This window comes from Theropithecus gelada, chromosome 10, assembly GCF_003255815.1.
Source record: "Theropithecus gelada isolate Dixy chromosome 10, Tgel_1.0, whole genome shotgun sequence".
NCBI classification, from domain to species: Eukaryota; Metazoa; Chordata; class Mammalia; order Primates; family Cercopithecidae; genus Theropithecus; species Theropithecus gelada.
In genome coordinates, this window is record NC_037678.1 from 25512958 (window position 1) to 25527513 (window position 14556).

Genomic DNA, 14556 nt, shown 5'->3' on the forward strand with positions numbered 1-14556 from the left:
CACTGCCCTGGCCTTTGTAGGACCTCCATCTGTGAATGAATTGAGAAGGGAAGCCCGGCTGGGTGAACCTCGCCCATCTCGATCTGCCCCCTGTCCCGTCCACCCAACCCCACTGCAGACTTTTCCTGTTGTTCCGGTCTGTACAGGTGGACAGGAAATCCCCCAAAGGCCGGCCGGAGAGCTGTTTCCCATATTTTCTCCACACCAAGCTGGCTCTGAGTGTGACCAAGGCGCCAGTCCGAGCCCCAGCGCCGTCTGGCTGTGGAACAGTACCCCCCAGGGACCCCTCTTCCTGACCATGTTAGCAGTTCTAAATTTAGAGCCGGCTGAGCAGCTTGCACCAGGCAGGTAAAGCCGGGGAATGTTCTACTCACAGCCAGCCGCTAAAATTACCGTGTTCAGCACTGGCCAGGCCTGTTAACCCCAGAACAGCTGAGCAGTAGGCATGGAGAGAAGAGTTAAGACTTTGGGGTGCAACAGAGCAGGGTTCAAATCTGCCTCTTTGACTTCAGATTTACAATCCATGACAACAAAATCACTTATGTGAGCCTCAGTTTTTCTCATCTGTAAAATGGGTATAATAAACTTCTGCCCCTCCCACCCCACCACCCCGCCGCTGCCTCCGGGATCTTGTTTACCAACCTCAGCTACATGTCTTGCTTTTTCAAACTTCTCATGCTGAATCTGCCCACTCTCAGAGATTTAGTTTGGAATCAGTAGATACCCAGCAACTGCTTTAAAAACTGTGTCCCCACCGGGCACGGTGGTTCACGCCTGTAATCCCAACACTTTGGGAGGCCGAGGCGGTGGATTGCCTGAGCTCAGGGGTTCGAGACCAGTCTGGCCAATATGGCGAAATCCCGTCTCTACTGAAAATAAAAAATTAGCCAGGCATGGTGGCGGGCGCCTATAATCCCAGCTACTCAGGAGGCTGAGGCAGGAGAATCGCTTGAACCTGGGAGGCAGAGGTTGCAGTGAGCCGAGATCGCGCCACTGCACGCCAGCCTGGGAGAGTGACACTCCTCCATCTCAAAAACCAACCAAACAACAACAACGACGACAAGAAACAACTGCATCCCCTTGTTGATTTTGCAGAGTAGTGTCTCAGACCGGGTTCCCAGAAGCAGACTCTGAGGTGGGGATTTGTGTGGATGTGATTTAGCGATGAGAGCTTGAGTCAGCGTGGTCCATTCAGGAGCTTTGGAGGGTGAACAGCATCACAAAATAAGTCCTACTTCAGAGCATTAGGGTAGCTTTTCCTCCACTGCCCGGTCTGGAGGAGAGGGACTGTGAGCCATAACAGCCAGAGCCCCCAGCACCTGGGGGATGGGTGCCCCAGCCAATAAAGGAGATCTGGCAGGGAACCAACAGCATCTATCACCTTTAGCCAGGCTTCAGGGTATTGACTCAATTAAACAAGATGCTGGGTGTAAATTGGCCAGCTAGCAGTTGGTGCTCTGTGAGTGGTCATTTGGTAAAATGAAAGCTCTTAAGAAGACGGAAGTGGCTTTACTGGTGTTAATGATGTCTTTCTTTCTTTTCCTTTCCTTTTCTCTTTTCTCTTTTCTCTCTTTTCTTTTCTTTTCCTTTCTTTTCTTTTCGACGGAGTCTCACTCTGTCACCCAGGCTGGAGTGCAGTGGCACGGTCTCGGCTCACTGCAACCTCTGCCTCTGAGGTTCAAGCGATCCTTGTGCCTCAGCCTCCCAAGTAACTGGGATTACAGGCGTGCACCACCACACCCAGCTAATTTTTGTATTCTTAGTAGAGATAGGTTTCACCGTGTTGGCCAGGCTGGTCTTGAACTCCTAACCTTAGGTAATCCACCGCCCTTGGCCTCCCAAAGTGCTGGGATTACAGGCGTGAGCCACCACACCCGGCCAATGATGTCTTTAATTCCTCAAGCACTTACTGAGTACCCACCAGGTGCCAGGCTCTGCAGAAGGGTACAGAGGTGCGGCCACCACATTCCCCACCACTAAGGAAGGGGTGACAGACACATAAATGGATACATGTGTGATGATGCAGTAACTGGACTGTCTTTACACACTGGAGGGAATTTAGGTCACCTTTTTTTTTTTTTTGAGACGGAGTCTCGCTCTGTCGCCCAGGCTGGAGTGCAGTGGCCGGATCTCAGCTCACTGCAAGCTCTGCCTCCCGGGTTCACGCCTCCCGAGTAGCTGGGACTACAGGCGCCTGCCACCTCGCCCGGCTAGTTTTTTTTGTATTTTTTAGTAGAGACGGGGTTTCACTGTGTTAGCCAGGATGGTCTCGATCTCCTGACCTCGTGATCCACCCGTCTCGGCCTCCCAAAGTGCTGGGATTACAGGCTTGAGCCACCGCGCCCGGCCTAGGTCACCTTTTAAGGACAGAATATTTAATACAAGTGATGACCAAACATTAAAAATAAATAACTTTTTTTTAAATTGGAAAAGTAATACACAGACATGTTTAACATTTCCAACAGTTCAAAACAGTGTTCTAAAGAGAAATTGGTCTTCCTGCCACCTCCAAGCTGCAGTCCCCTCCTGCGGAAACTGGTGACAGGTTCATGTGTCTCCTTTTGAAAATATTCTCTGCATACATAAGACAATGTCTGTGCCTGCATCTGTGTCTGTATCCTCCCATATGTACATATGTATACACACATACACATGCAGGCACACATGCACAACTGACCCTTTGTATCCATGGGTTCTGTATCTGTGGATTCCACCAACCACAGATCAAAAACATTCAAAGAAAAATGTATGGTTGCATCTGTACTGAACATGTCCTGACTTTTGTTTTCTTGGCATTACTCCCTAAACAATACAGCATAACAGCTATTTATTTAGTGTTTACATTGCATTAGGTATAAGAAACCTAGAGATGATTTAATGTATATAGGAGGATGTGTGTAGGTTGCATGCAAATACTACCCAATTTTATATAAGAGACTTAAGCCTCTGTGGATTTATGTATCTGTGGGGGTCCTGGAACCAATACTCCACAGATACCAAGGCCTGACTGTGTGTGTAATTTTTTTTTTTTTTTTTGCTCTTCATGCCCAGGCTGGAGTGCAGTGGCATGATCTTGGCTCACTGCAACATCTGCCTCCCAGGTTCAAGCAATTCTCCTGCCTCAGCCTCCCGAGTAGCTGGGATTACAGGCATGCGCCTCCGTGCCCAGCTAATTTTGTATTTTTAGTAGAGATGGGGTTTATCCATGTTGGTCAGGTTGGTCTCGAACTCCCGATCTCAGGTGATCCACCCGCCTCGGCCTCCCAGAGTGCTGGGATTACAGGAAAGAGCCACCGCGCCCGGCCGTGTGTGTTTAATTTTTAACATAATCAGATCTTGCTATGCATAGTTATCAATGTCCTGATTCTTGTTTTTCTCGTAATGATGAGATTTTTCCATATCAGCACAACAGCTCTATGCCATTCTTTGTTAATGGCTTTATATTCCTTGCACTGTAGTTTTTTGAACCAGTCGCCTCTAGACAGACATGTCGGTCATTTCCAGTTGTGTGCACTATAAACAATGCTGCAGTGAACATCCTTGTGCAGACACCTTTGCACCCTCGTGTGTTTTGCTGCAGGAGAAATGGCTGGCCGTGGCCTTTCTGGGTTGTCTAAAGATTGAACAGGGGTTTTCCAGGTGGGCTGGGACTGGCAGGGGTGATGGAGCAACGCTCAGGCATAAAGAACAGCATGTGTAGGTGTAGAGGCTGGAAGCAGAGAAGAGGGTGGCGCGCTCTCAAACATAGACCAGGTCTGCTGTCTGCTTCCTCGTTCCTGGGCTCCAGTCTGATGCTCACATGCCCCCACCTCTGCCAGCGTTTCACTCCACCTGTGAGGATCCAGGGAGTGCAGGCCGCTCCTTGGAAGGAGTCTGGCCCACCAGGCTTTTCCTGCTGTCAGGCCTCAGGGTTTGCACTGAAGTGTGCTGAGCTCTGGAGCCCTTAGCTCTACTGCTGTGCCGGTCGAGAGACCGTGATTTCTCTCGTCAGTCTCTGAGGTTCTGGTCTCACCCTGCACGTGGCTGGTGTGCTGAGAAGCCCACAGTGGCAGGCTGTTCTCAGCATCCTCCATCCTCATATTTTGGGCAGTTTAGCCGGGATCCCACCCTAAGCATGTTCAGGACTCTAGCCTCATTTGTTATCTGGGTAGCTGTTAGGTCAATCTGTTTCCTCTCGCCTGGCCTTTCCTGCACATTTATTTATTTGTTTGTTTGTTTGTTTGTTTGTTTGTTTGAGACAGAGTCTCGCTGTGTTGCCCAGGCTGGAGTGCAGTGGCCGGATCTCAGCTCACTGCGAGCTCCGCCTCTTGGGTTTACACCATTCTCCTGCCTCAGCCTCCCGAGTAGTTGGGACTACAGACGCCTGCCACCTCGCCTGGCTAGTTTTTTGTATTTTTTAGTAGAGACGGGGTTTCACTGTGTTAGCCAGGATGGTCTCGATCTCCTGACCTCGTGATCCACCCGTCTCAGCCTCCCAAAGTGCTGGGATTACAGGCTTGAGCCACCGTGCCCAGCCCTCCTGCACATTTAGTTTGAAAGCTGAAATCTCAAATGTCTCCCAGACTCTCTCAGTTCTTTAGAACATAGGCATTCCTTTGGGAAAACCCCGCACCCAGAGGACTTTACCGAGGCCTTGTCGGGAGAAACAGCCACTGGCCCTCCTCTGCCTCTGTAAGGCAAAAAGAATGACTAGTTACTGGGTACTTGCTGTATATCAGACACCACACAAGGCACTTTTTCTGTCATCTCATTGGGAACACGTAACACCTTCATCAAGCAATATTGTTATCAGCATTTTATCACAGGCTCAGAGAGGTGTAGTGACTTGCCCAGGGTCACAAAACCAATGAGTGGTGGCTCTGTTATCCCACAGGGCTGTCCTTTCTCTTCTACCATGTTTCTCTCCACGATTCCTTGTTGAGAATTCCATCCTGTGAATGTTCTTCCATTGGATGTCTGTCCTATTGGACTGCAGGCTTCATAAGGGCAGGGATCCTCATCTGTCTTGGTTCACTGCTGTATCCCTGGAGTCTAGCACGGGGCCTGGCACACAGTAGGCAATCAGTGCACTCTTGTTAAATGACTGCGTGAATGAGTGAAGATTAGATAAAGTATTGGTCCATTCTTTTTTTTTTTTTTTGGAGATGGAGTCTCTCTCTGTTCCTCAGGCTGGAGTGCAGTGGCGTGATCTCGGCTCACTGCAAGCTCCGCCTCCCAGGTTCACGCCATTCTCCTGCCTCAGCCTCCCGAGTAGCTGGGACTACAGGCACCCACCAGCATGCCCAGCTAATTTTTTGTATTTTTAGTAGAGACGGGGTTTCACTGTGTTAGTCAGGATGGTCTTGAACTCCTGACCTCGTGATCCACCCGTCTTGGCCTCCCAAAGTGCTGGGATTACAGGTGTGAGCCACCACGCCCGGCCAATTTTTGTATTTTTAGTAGAGACAGGGTTTTGCCATTTTGGCCAGACTGGTCTCGAACTCCTAACCTCAGGTGATCCACCCAGCTTGGCCTCCCAAAATGCTGGGATTATAGGCGTGAGCCACCGTGCCTGGCCTGGTCCATTCTGTTTCAAGCAAAGATGTTGTTTGTTGTTGATGATGGTGATGATGATGGCGATGATGTTGTTCCACCTCTCAGAATTGAACTCATGCTGCGAAAAACAAGAGTATTCTTTCTTCATAAACCAGTTTACCTTGTGGGAATCTGGCATTTTGCATTTTTCCTCCCCAAGCCAAATGAGGATGCCTATTCTATAAGAATGTCAGCAGAGATAGAAATCTGAACATTTCCTTTAAAAATTTCTGCGTAGAAAACTAAATCGAGGCAGAACTGCACTTGAAGATTTCAGTTGCCATGGCTACGGGTAATACAGTTGAATCGTGTTCTCACATGCGTTCTTCCTTGGACCTTCAACTGCTATATCTCCGTTACAGGATTTTGACTATTAAATGCATTTTATTCAGTCAGGGGTTGAGAGGAGATGCCCGCTGCTGAGTCCCCGCTGACTGAAATCCTTCAACCAGCAAGGATTTGTTGAGCGTCTCCTAGGCTCTGGTTCATCAGGGTGCATCTTCCTCACCGTCCTGTGGGTGTTGGGGTTACCACCTCCATTTTAGAGATGGACAAGTGCAGCCCCATAGAGTTTGGCTTGTATGTTTGTTTGTGTGTTAATTCATTCATTCTTTAGTGTACTTGTTCATTGATTTACTCCTTTGTTTATCCTCTCAACAAATATTTGTTGAGTCTTTTCTCTGTGCCCGACACTGTTATAGTCACTAAGCATCAGAGGGGAATAAGAAAAACGCAGTTCCTGCCCTGGCTGAGTGCGTGTTCTAGTGGAAGAGACAGCTATTACATATGAAAGATAAATAATTCTAAATACAGATAAATGCATGAAGACAAGGACACAGGTGATGAGACTGGGAGGAAGCGTGACTGGAATAACATTTGGGTGGAGCTCTGAGGGAAGGAGTCAGCCACGCAGGGATCTGGGGAAGGAGGCTGCAAGCAGAGGGAACAGCATGTGCAAAGGCCCTGCGGTGGGAACAAGCTGAGAGAGGTTGAGGCATAGTAAGGCCAATATTGCCAGCCTCCCATTGGGCATGTGGGGGAAGCAAGTGGGGGCCTTGTGGGCCGGGGCAGAATGTGTAGTTTATTCTGGCTGTAGTGGAGAGATGAGGGAGCATTTTTGGTGGAGGCTAAGATCATAGGAGGGAGAATTGTCAAGCCCAGCCAGGCTGATGTGTGGGGAGTGGACTGGAGGGGCAGGAAGTAAAGCAGGGAGGCCAGCGGCAGTGGGGACTTGGATCCAGTGCTAGGGTGGGATAGGAAGCAAGGAGAAGTGGTTGGGTTCAGGCTCTAGTTTCAAGTTCAAGCCAATGGGAATGGATGTGGAAGATCTGGGGAGAAGAGAAACTACGGAGGGTCCCAGTGTCTGGCCCGAATAACAGGCGGGTGGTGCCAAGTTTTACTGCAACAGGGAAGAGTGTGGAGGGAGCAGCTTTAGATGCAGGGGAGCTGTTGCGAGTTGGTGGGAAGAGATGGCATCACAGCACAAGAGGAGAGACTGGCCTGGACTGTGAGTGTGGCCCCTCCGCCCCCTGCACTGGAGGGAGGCAGGGTGGCCTCCCAGATGCAGGGAACAGGGAGGGTGAGCTCAAGGTCACCAGCTGAGTGTGGATGGGGAAGTTGCAGATTAGTGGAAAGAGAGAATTTACTGAGTTTTGGAAGCAGACAGGTTTCTGGGTTTAAATCCAGCCGGCAAGTGACTATGTTCATTGAGCACTTAGTAAGTGCTAGGTAATTTCTAGGCAGTGTCTCACACAACCCTCAAACAAGCCCTATGAAGCAATTGCTATCGTTATCCCCATTTACAGATGAGGAGACAGAGACTCAGAGAGGTGCAGTAACTTGTCTGAAGTCACACAGCGCATTGGTGGAGGGTCCAGTTTTGAGCAGGCAGCCTAGCTATGCTTCACAACTTAGGAACCAGATCAGAGGCTCAGATTTCTCATCTTTCAAGAGGAGAGACAAGACCTTGCAGGGCTGTTAGTGGAATGCCGTGAAATAATGGATGTCAACCCTTGTAGAGTGCCTAGCGCTGTGCTCAGGCACAATAGGTGCCTAAGGGACAGCTACTCCCTCCCCTGACCTGTTTCTGTTCGCTTGGTTTCCATTAAGTGACACTCGCTGTTGGCAGCTCATTACTGCACAGTGTGTTCAATTGCTTGGAGAAGTCCTTCCTCCAAGGGATCTCATTAAGTCCGTTTTGAAATGAGAACACTTGGTGGGGAGCGGGCAGGCAGTTATTATTATACCCTGAAAATAACTTGTTAGAGTAAGAATGGAGAGGTATCGGGCTCTTCCCTGCCCCCGACACACACACGCGCACACACACACACACACACACACACGCACACACACACGCACACGCACACACACACACGCACACACACACACACACACGCACACACACACACACACACGCACACACACACACACACACACACACACACACACACGCACACACACACACACACGCATAGTCGCTGTCCCCGCTCCTTCTGCTTCTGCTCCTGGCAGTGATGCTGGTTTGCAGGCACTTTGCCAGCCCCCTACCTTGCCTCCCAGGACTTTTCACTTTGGATTCAAGAAGGGAGGGAGAGGCCGGGCGCGGTGGCTCAAGCCTGTAATCCCAGCACTTTGGGAGGCTGAGACGGGCGGATCACGAGGTCAGGAGATCGAGACCATCCTGGCTAACACGGTGAAACCCCGTCTCTACTAAAAAATACAGAAAACTAGCCGGGCGAGGTGGCGGGCGCCTGTAGTCCCAGCTACTTGGGAGGCTGAGGCAGGAGAATGGCGTAAACCTGGGAGGCGGAGCTTGCAGTGAGCTGAGATCCCGCCACTGCACTCCAGCCTGGGCGACAGAGCGAGACTCCGTCTCAAAAAAAAAAAAAAAAAAATAAAAAAAGAAGGGAGGGAGGAGAGAGAGATACCTGGGGGCACCCTGAGGACTGTGCAGGTGTCCACATCCAAACACGAAGTCTGCTCCCAACTTAAAGCATCGCTCTTGTTTTTGAAGAAAGCAAACCATCAACTCAGACCTTCTTGAGAGAGGGAATGTTCTGTCAAAGCTCCAAACAGGGCATTTTCTTGAGACTTGGGATGAAGGGTGGTGAAACGGGAGCAGGGCTGCCCAGTTTAAACATAGGTGTGGGTCATTTGCCCAGAGCTCGGAGTCCTCCAGAGGGACCAGCATGTTGTGCTGCAGGTGGCACGTGCAGACCCCCAGGGTGGCTTTGTGGAGTGAATGAATCGGGAGTGGAGACCTGAAGGGCACTTATAGATCGTCATGGCAACCCCTCCTTGTTGGCTGAGAGGACGCAGGCCCAGGCAGCACCTGGATTTAGCCAAGGCCCCGCAGCAGGTGGGAGGTGAGCAGGTCCCGGGGTGGGAAGTAAAAGGTGAGAATGAGAATACCTTTAAAGAGAACTCGAAGAAGGAGCAGAGCAGGACCAGCTAGTTCATTTTAGTGAAGGCTGAGGCAGCAGAACCCCCGGGCCTTCCTCCAGTGGCCTCTGCAGGCCTCCTTTTCTTTCTGAAAAGAAAAGGTAGGGAGGTAGGATTAAAGCTCTGGGCAGTGTTGTAAGAAAATATGTCATGTACCTTGAGAAAGGTGATTGTGAAAATGAACACTTAGGAAGATGTGTCACCATTGCTGTCTGAGCCTGGCCCCAGGAGGTACACATCCGCATTCTCACGACTTTGTGTTTTCATGAGCACAGCCTGTGTCCTGGGTGGATCTGGGAGCACCAGGAAGCCAGCCCTTCCTTCCTGTCTCTGCCTCCTCCCTCCCTCTGATTCTCGCTGAGCCCCGGCTCTGTGCATGGTTCTATGCTATGTCCACTTGTTCGTTCCCCAGCTCTTTAGAGTGTTTTAAGGGGTGGGGATACTGTAATCAACAAGACAGACAGATACGAGTATGCTGAGTCTCAGGTGGTGTTTCTTGAGACATGAGGAAGGCTGCCTCAAGAGTGTACGTACAAAAGTTCCCCAGCCTGCAGACCAGACAAGCCCAGGTCCAGGCCTCATGCAGTCATTTCCTAGCTGAGTGACCTTGAGCACAACACCGAACATCTCTGAGCCTCAGTTTCCTCCTCTGTAAAATGGCAGAGTTACCATCCAGTTCACTCTGTGATTCTGGAGATTCTATGGGGAAAGGTAGGTGTGGTTCTTACGAAAGGCGGGTGCCATGCGGTCCAGTCTCTGCGCAGAATCACATTCCAGCATCTGGGAGCAAAAAACAATAAAAATTACAAATGCTATGCATCTCTAAAAGAGGCCCAGCAAGAGGCTGGGCGCAGTGGCTCATGCCTGTAATCCCAGCACTTTGGGAGGTCGAGGCGGGTGGATCACGGGTCAGGAGATCAAGACCATCCTGGCTAACATGGTGAAACCCCATCTCTACTAAAAATACAAAAAATTAGCCAGGTGTGGTGGCGGGCGCCTGTAATCCCAGCTACTTGGGAGGCTGAGGCAGGAAAATGATGTGAACCCGGGAAGCGAAACTTTCAGTGAGCCCAGATCGCGTCACTGCACTCCAGCCTGGGCGACAATATGAGACTACGTCTCAAAAAAAAAAAAAAAATCAAACATATAAATGATAAACTGTAGGAATACTGATGACTGCTAAACACCCCCTAGACTCATCCCCTTATGCTCAAATTGCAGCCTCATCTTTGTTCCTTTTCATGGTTCTGTTTCCTGATCCTTTTTGACTTAGCATGACCTCACCGTTCTGGTTAGCCTTCAGCTTTCTCCTCCCTCGTCTCTGGTCCTGGTCTTCTCTAGCCAAGACAAAAAATTTCTTTGAAGGTGCAGCACCCATTGGAGGAAGCCTAGGTTTTCTGCTGGGCTTGCCAGCAATAGCACTGTCCCTGGGATCAGATGGGGAGGGAGGATTTGGAGCTGCAGAGCCAGACGTGTTCCCTGCCTGCCGCAGATGGTCGTTGGGGAGCTAAGCTGGGAGTTCTTCCTGTCCTCTCTGTGATGAGTTCACCAGCTGGTATTAGTATGGGGTTCGGCAAAGTATGGCCTGTGAACCAAGAATGAGTTTTGCACTTTTAAAAGGTTGTAAAAGAAACCAAAAACCACCCAGAACACAAAGAAGGTGTGACAGAGACTGCATGTGACTTGCAAAGCCTGAAATACTTACTATATGGCCCTTTATGGGAAGTTTTCCAAGTCCTGGATGCAGAGATCCACCCAGGTTCTTCGCATCTTCCTATACTTTTCTGAGCATCTTATTCCCTCATGGTCCCCAAATGGCTGCCACAGTTCCAGCCATCCTCAGGAGCCCGGACAACATCCCACCAACGAAGAGGGTGCATCACGAGAAAGACTTCTCCCCATAGTCCACTCAGCAGACTTGCCCCCAGGTCCCGTTGGCCAGGATTTGGTAGGCAGAGGGTTGTGAAAAATGGACACATACAGAATGGCAAAGAGAATACTGTGATGGGAGAAGCCCAGGAGTTGAGGAACACAGAGAAGGCACTTTACTTGGAGGAGAGAGCAGCAAAGAAGGCTTCCTGGAGGTGGTGGCATCAGCACAAAATAGAAATTGGCCAGAGAAAGGGGTGGGGAAGAGAAGGCATTGCGTTGCAAATAGAATAGTAGTTCTTCCATCCCCTCCCCTCCCCTCCTCTCTCTCCCCTTTCCTTCCCTTCTTTATTTCATTCATTCATTTATCCATTCAACAAACACCAAATGCCTCCAGTGTGCCAGGCACAGGGGGCAATAGCGGAGACTAAGACATAGAAGATTTCTGTTCTCATAAGCCTTCCTTAGAGAGATAGTAATAAATAAACAATTAGAGAAATACCAAGTAATTGTAATTATTAAAGGGTAAGTGAAAGGGTGCTGTGATAGGGTCTGGAGAGTAACCTTATAGCTGTGACTCAGAAGCAAGAAGCATCAAGGCTGCGTAGGATCTGCAGGCAGCTCTGGGTTAGAAAAAACTGGGTGGAGGGAGCTGGGGGGTTTGCTTTGATTGCCCTGATGCCAGGGTCTCTGGAAGAGATTAAATCTAGGCTAGCCCAAGGTCTAGGACTCTGAGGCTGTGGAATGTGCATTGTACCCAAAAGGTGGGCTGCCATGGGGACCTGTGGAGTGATACCCCTTTGTCAAGATGCCAGGGCTGCCTGGCTGCCCCATTCCCTGCCCTCCCCGCCCACCCCAGCATGGCTCCTGGAACAGCGTGGGTGGCGCAAAAGAGAGGCTCTCCGCGTGCAGAGAAGCGAGTCATGTGAGAACAGACCTCCAGCCGGGTCAGGAGAAAGCACTCCTGCGTGGAGGCGTGCTCTGCAAGTGGAGACCGTTCCTCACAGCAGCGATGAGATGCGAGAGGGGCGGGGGCTGCCCAGCTGAGTGATGGAAATGATGGGGGTGGGGCGTGGTACCCCTGTTCCCTTGCCCAGAGAGCCAAAGCTGCTGAGCACAGGCCTCCAAGTCCGACTTTGCCACTAAGCCACTGCACAACCTCCAGCCTTCACTCTCTGCCTCAATTTTCTCCTCTGTACAATGGGGATACTTGTTTTGTGTTCCCATGAGTTGGTCAGAGCATATAATGTTACCACCACTTGGTAAGAAGGGTACTGTTTTTCTCCCCTTTTAAAGGCAAAGAAGGTGAGGCTCAGAGAAGGTAAGCTACTTGCCCAGGATCACACAGCAAGGAGCTGGAGGGCCAGGCAGTCAGACTTTGGAGCCTTAACCTAAACCATGCTTGCGAGGATGACGTGAGATGATGTGGGGCCTGGCACACACAGTATGTCCCGTCAGCTCTTAGGAAACATGTACCCTGTCAAAGCATCAGAGCAGCCTTTGGACGAGTGTTGATTTAGCCTGGGGAAGAGGGCATTTCTCTTTATAAGTTTGTTTTTCAAAACGTAGGTACTTATTTTTTTTTTTTTTGAGACAGAGTCTTGCTCTGTCGCCCAGGCTGGAGTGCAGTAGTGCAATCTCGGCTCACTGCAACCTCTGCCTCCCAGGTTCAAGCGATTCTCCTGCCTCAGCCTCCCAAGTAGCTGGGATTATAGGTGTGTGCCACCATACCCGGCTAATTTTTGTATTTTTGGTAGAGATGGGGTTTCACCATGTTGGTCAGGCTGGTCTCGAACTCCTGACCTCGTGGTCCACCCACCTTGGCCTCCTGAAGTGCTGGTATTACAGGTGTGAGCCACCGCATCTGGCCAAATGTGGGTAGTTAAGCCACACTCATTCCAATGGTGGATTCCAATGGGGCAGTCCCCATTGGAATATCTGTGCCTGTTGCTGGGGGCCTGCTGTGTGCTCTTGGCTTGCACTAATACCTGGGAGGTAGGTGTCATGATTTCCATCTGCAAAAGGAGGCAGCTGCGGCAGGAGAAGGCTGTGTAAGGGCCCCGGGCCACACAGTATTTGTAAGTGGGTCTGGTGGCTTTGCAGAGGAAGGCCGAGGGTTTTGAGTTGGTCTTTCCTGTGGTCTTCCTGGGTAGCCCCCTTGGGGAATCACATCCCGGAGAGAAGGGAAGCATTGCCTGGGGCCCCACAGTGGTGTGGGGCAGAGCCTGGCTCTTCCTCTCCATTCAGCCTGGGCAGGAGGGCATGGAAGATGCCCTCTGAGGCCACCCAGACCTGCTGGTCACTGGAGCTGTTAGCGTGGTTGAGTTTTTATCAGAACAGAGTACGGGAGGGGGTCCCCAAAGCCATGTTGGCAAACTTTGTGCTTTTCACCGTCAGGCTTCAGCTGGGGTTCGCGGCCAATCTACGTGTGAGTAGGAGAAAGCCAAATGGAGTGGAGGGACGGAGGAACACACGTCAAGGTCTTCCTTCCTGTGACCACATCTTCTGTACCCCATAATTCAGCTGACACAAATGGGGATATTCACAGGGGCAGGGTAGCCCGGTAGTTAAGGGCACAGGCTTTGAGTTCCACCCAGCCGTGGGTTGTGTCACCGTTCTGCATATAGCAGATGCATGACTTGGACTGGCGATGTCATTGTCCAGAGCCTTTGTTGTCCCATCATACACTGAAGATTACAGCCTTCCTGGGTTATACCTGTCAGCGAGGCAGTAGGGCGCACAGTAGTCCCTTGGTGAACGACAGCTACTGTGAGTTGCGACCACGCTTACTACAAACCCCAAGTAAAACAGTCGCGTAGAATCAGGAGTGGGTCTCTTGCTTCCCTGCTATAGTAACTGGTTCATAGGAGGCACTCAAGATTAAGTGCTTGTTGAAGTCAGGACAGGAGGGAGGGAGCAAGGAAAGAAAGGCCAGAAAGGCCTTCTCATTTTTTCAATATTTTATGATGCTCATGGAGACCTTCAAAATCTCAGAGTGTTGCTTAGGGGACAGGTCAGCCAAGTAAAGCAAACTCACTGGTCAGAAATACATTTCTTAGGGGAGGTCACGTGTTCCTCATCCCTGTTCTCATTTGCTGTTTCCCAAGAACATCTTGCTTTGTTTTGCTAACTGAGCCAACCATGTGGAACTTCAGCTACTGCGGTGGAAAGAAGCCTGTTGTCCAGCCCCAGGCAGTGTGGCCAAAGACACCAGCAGAGCTCCCCTCCTCCTTCCCAGAGGCTGATTGCCCCCAGAACCACTGGGTGGCCCAGCGAGATAAGTCAGGCAGGGGAATTAGGTGGGGGCCTGCTGCCTGCCTTTTTCCATTTTAGAGAAGGCCAGGGTTTGCAGCCTTATGAGAGGCCTGGCTCTTGGAAGAGGGGCTGTAATTACTGATTGGCTTTGCCATGCCGGGCAGGGCCACATGGCAGACTCTCCACGGCGTGGAAAATGCCGCTTTCTACTTGAGCTGAGGGTGGGGACTGATAAAGAAAGGTGATGAGTTTCTGTCTGTTTCTAGAAATATTTCCTTGCCAGATGATTTTTTTTTTTTCTCATCCCAAGGTTAATTAAAGACATCTTAGGTCACTAAAATGACTATTTGAAGAAGAATGTGATAAATTAACACAAGGAAATAATCTTGGGCTTGGTTTATAAATAATCTGGGATTG

General features: G+C 50.4%; 1 protein-coding gene across 1 annotated transcript in view; it reads left to right on the plus strand.

Moving 5' to 3' along the window:
- The window catches only part of KIAA1671 (KIAA1671 ortholog), a 174729-nt gene that overhangs the window by 65328 nt on the left and 94845 nt on the right, over nucleotides 1-14556 (plus strand). The window lies entirely within an intron of this gene.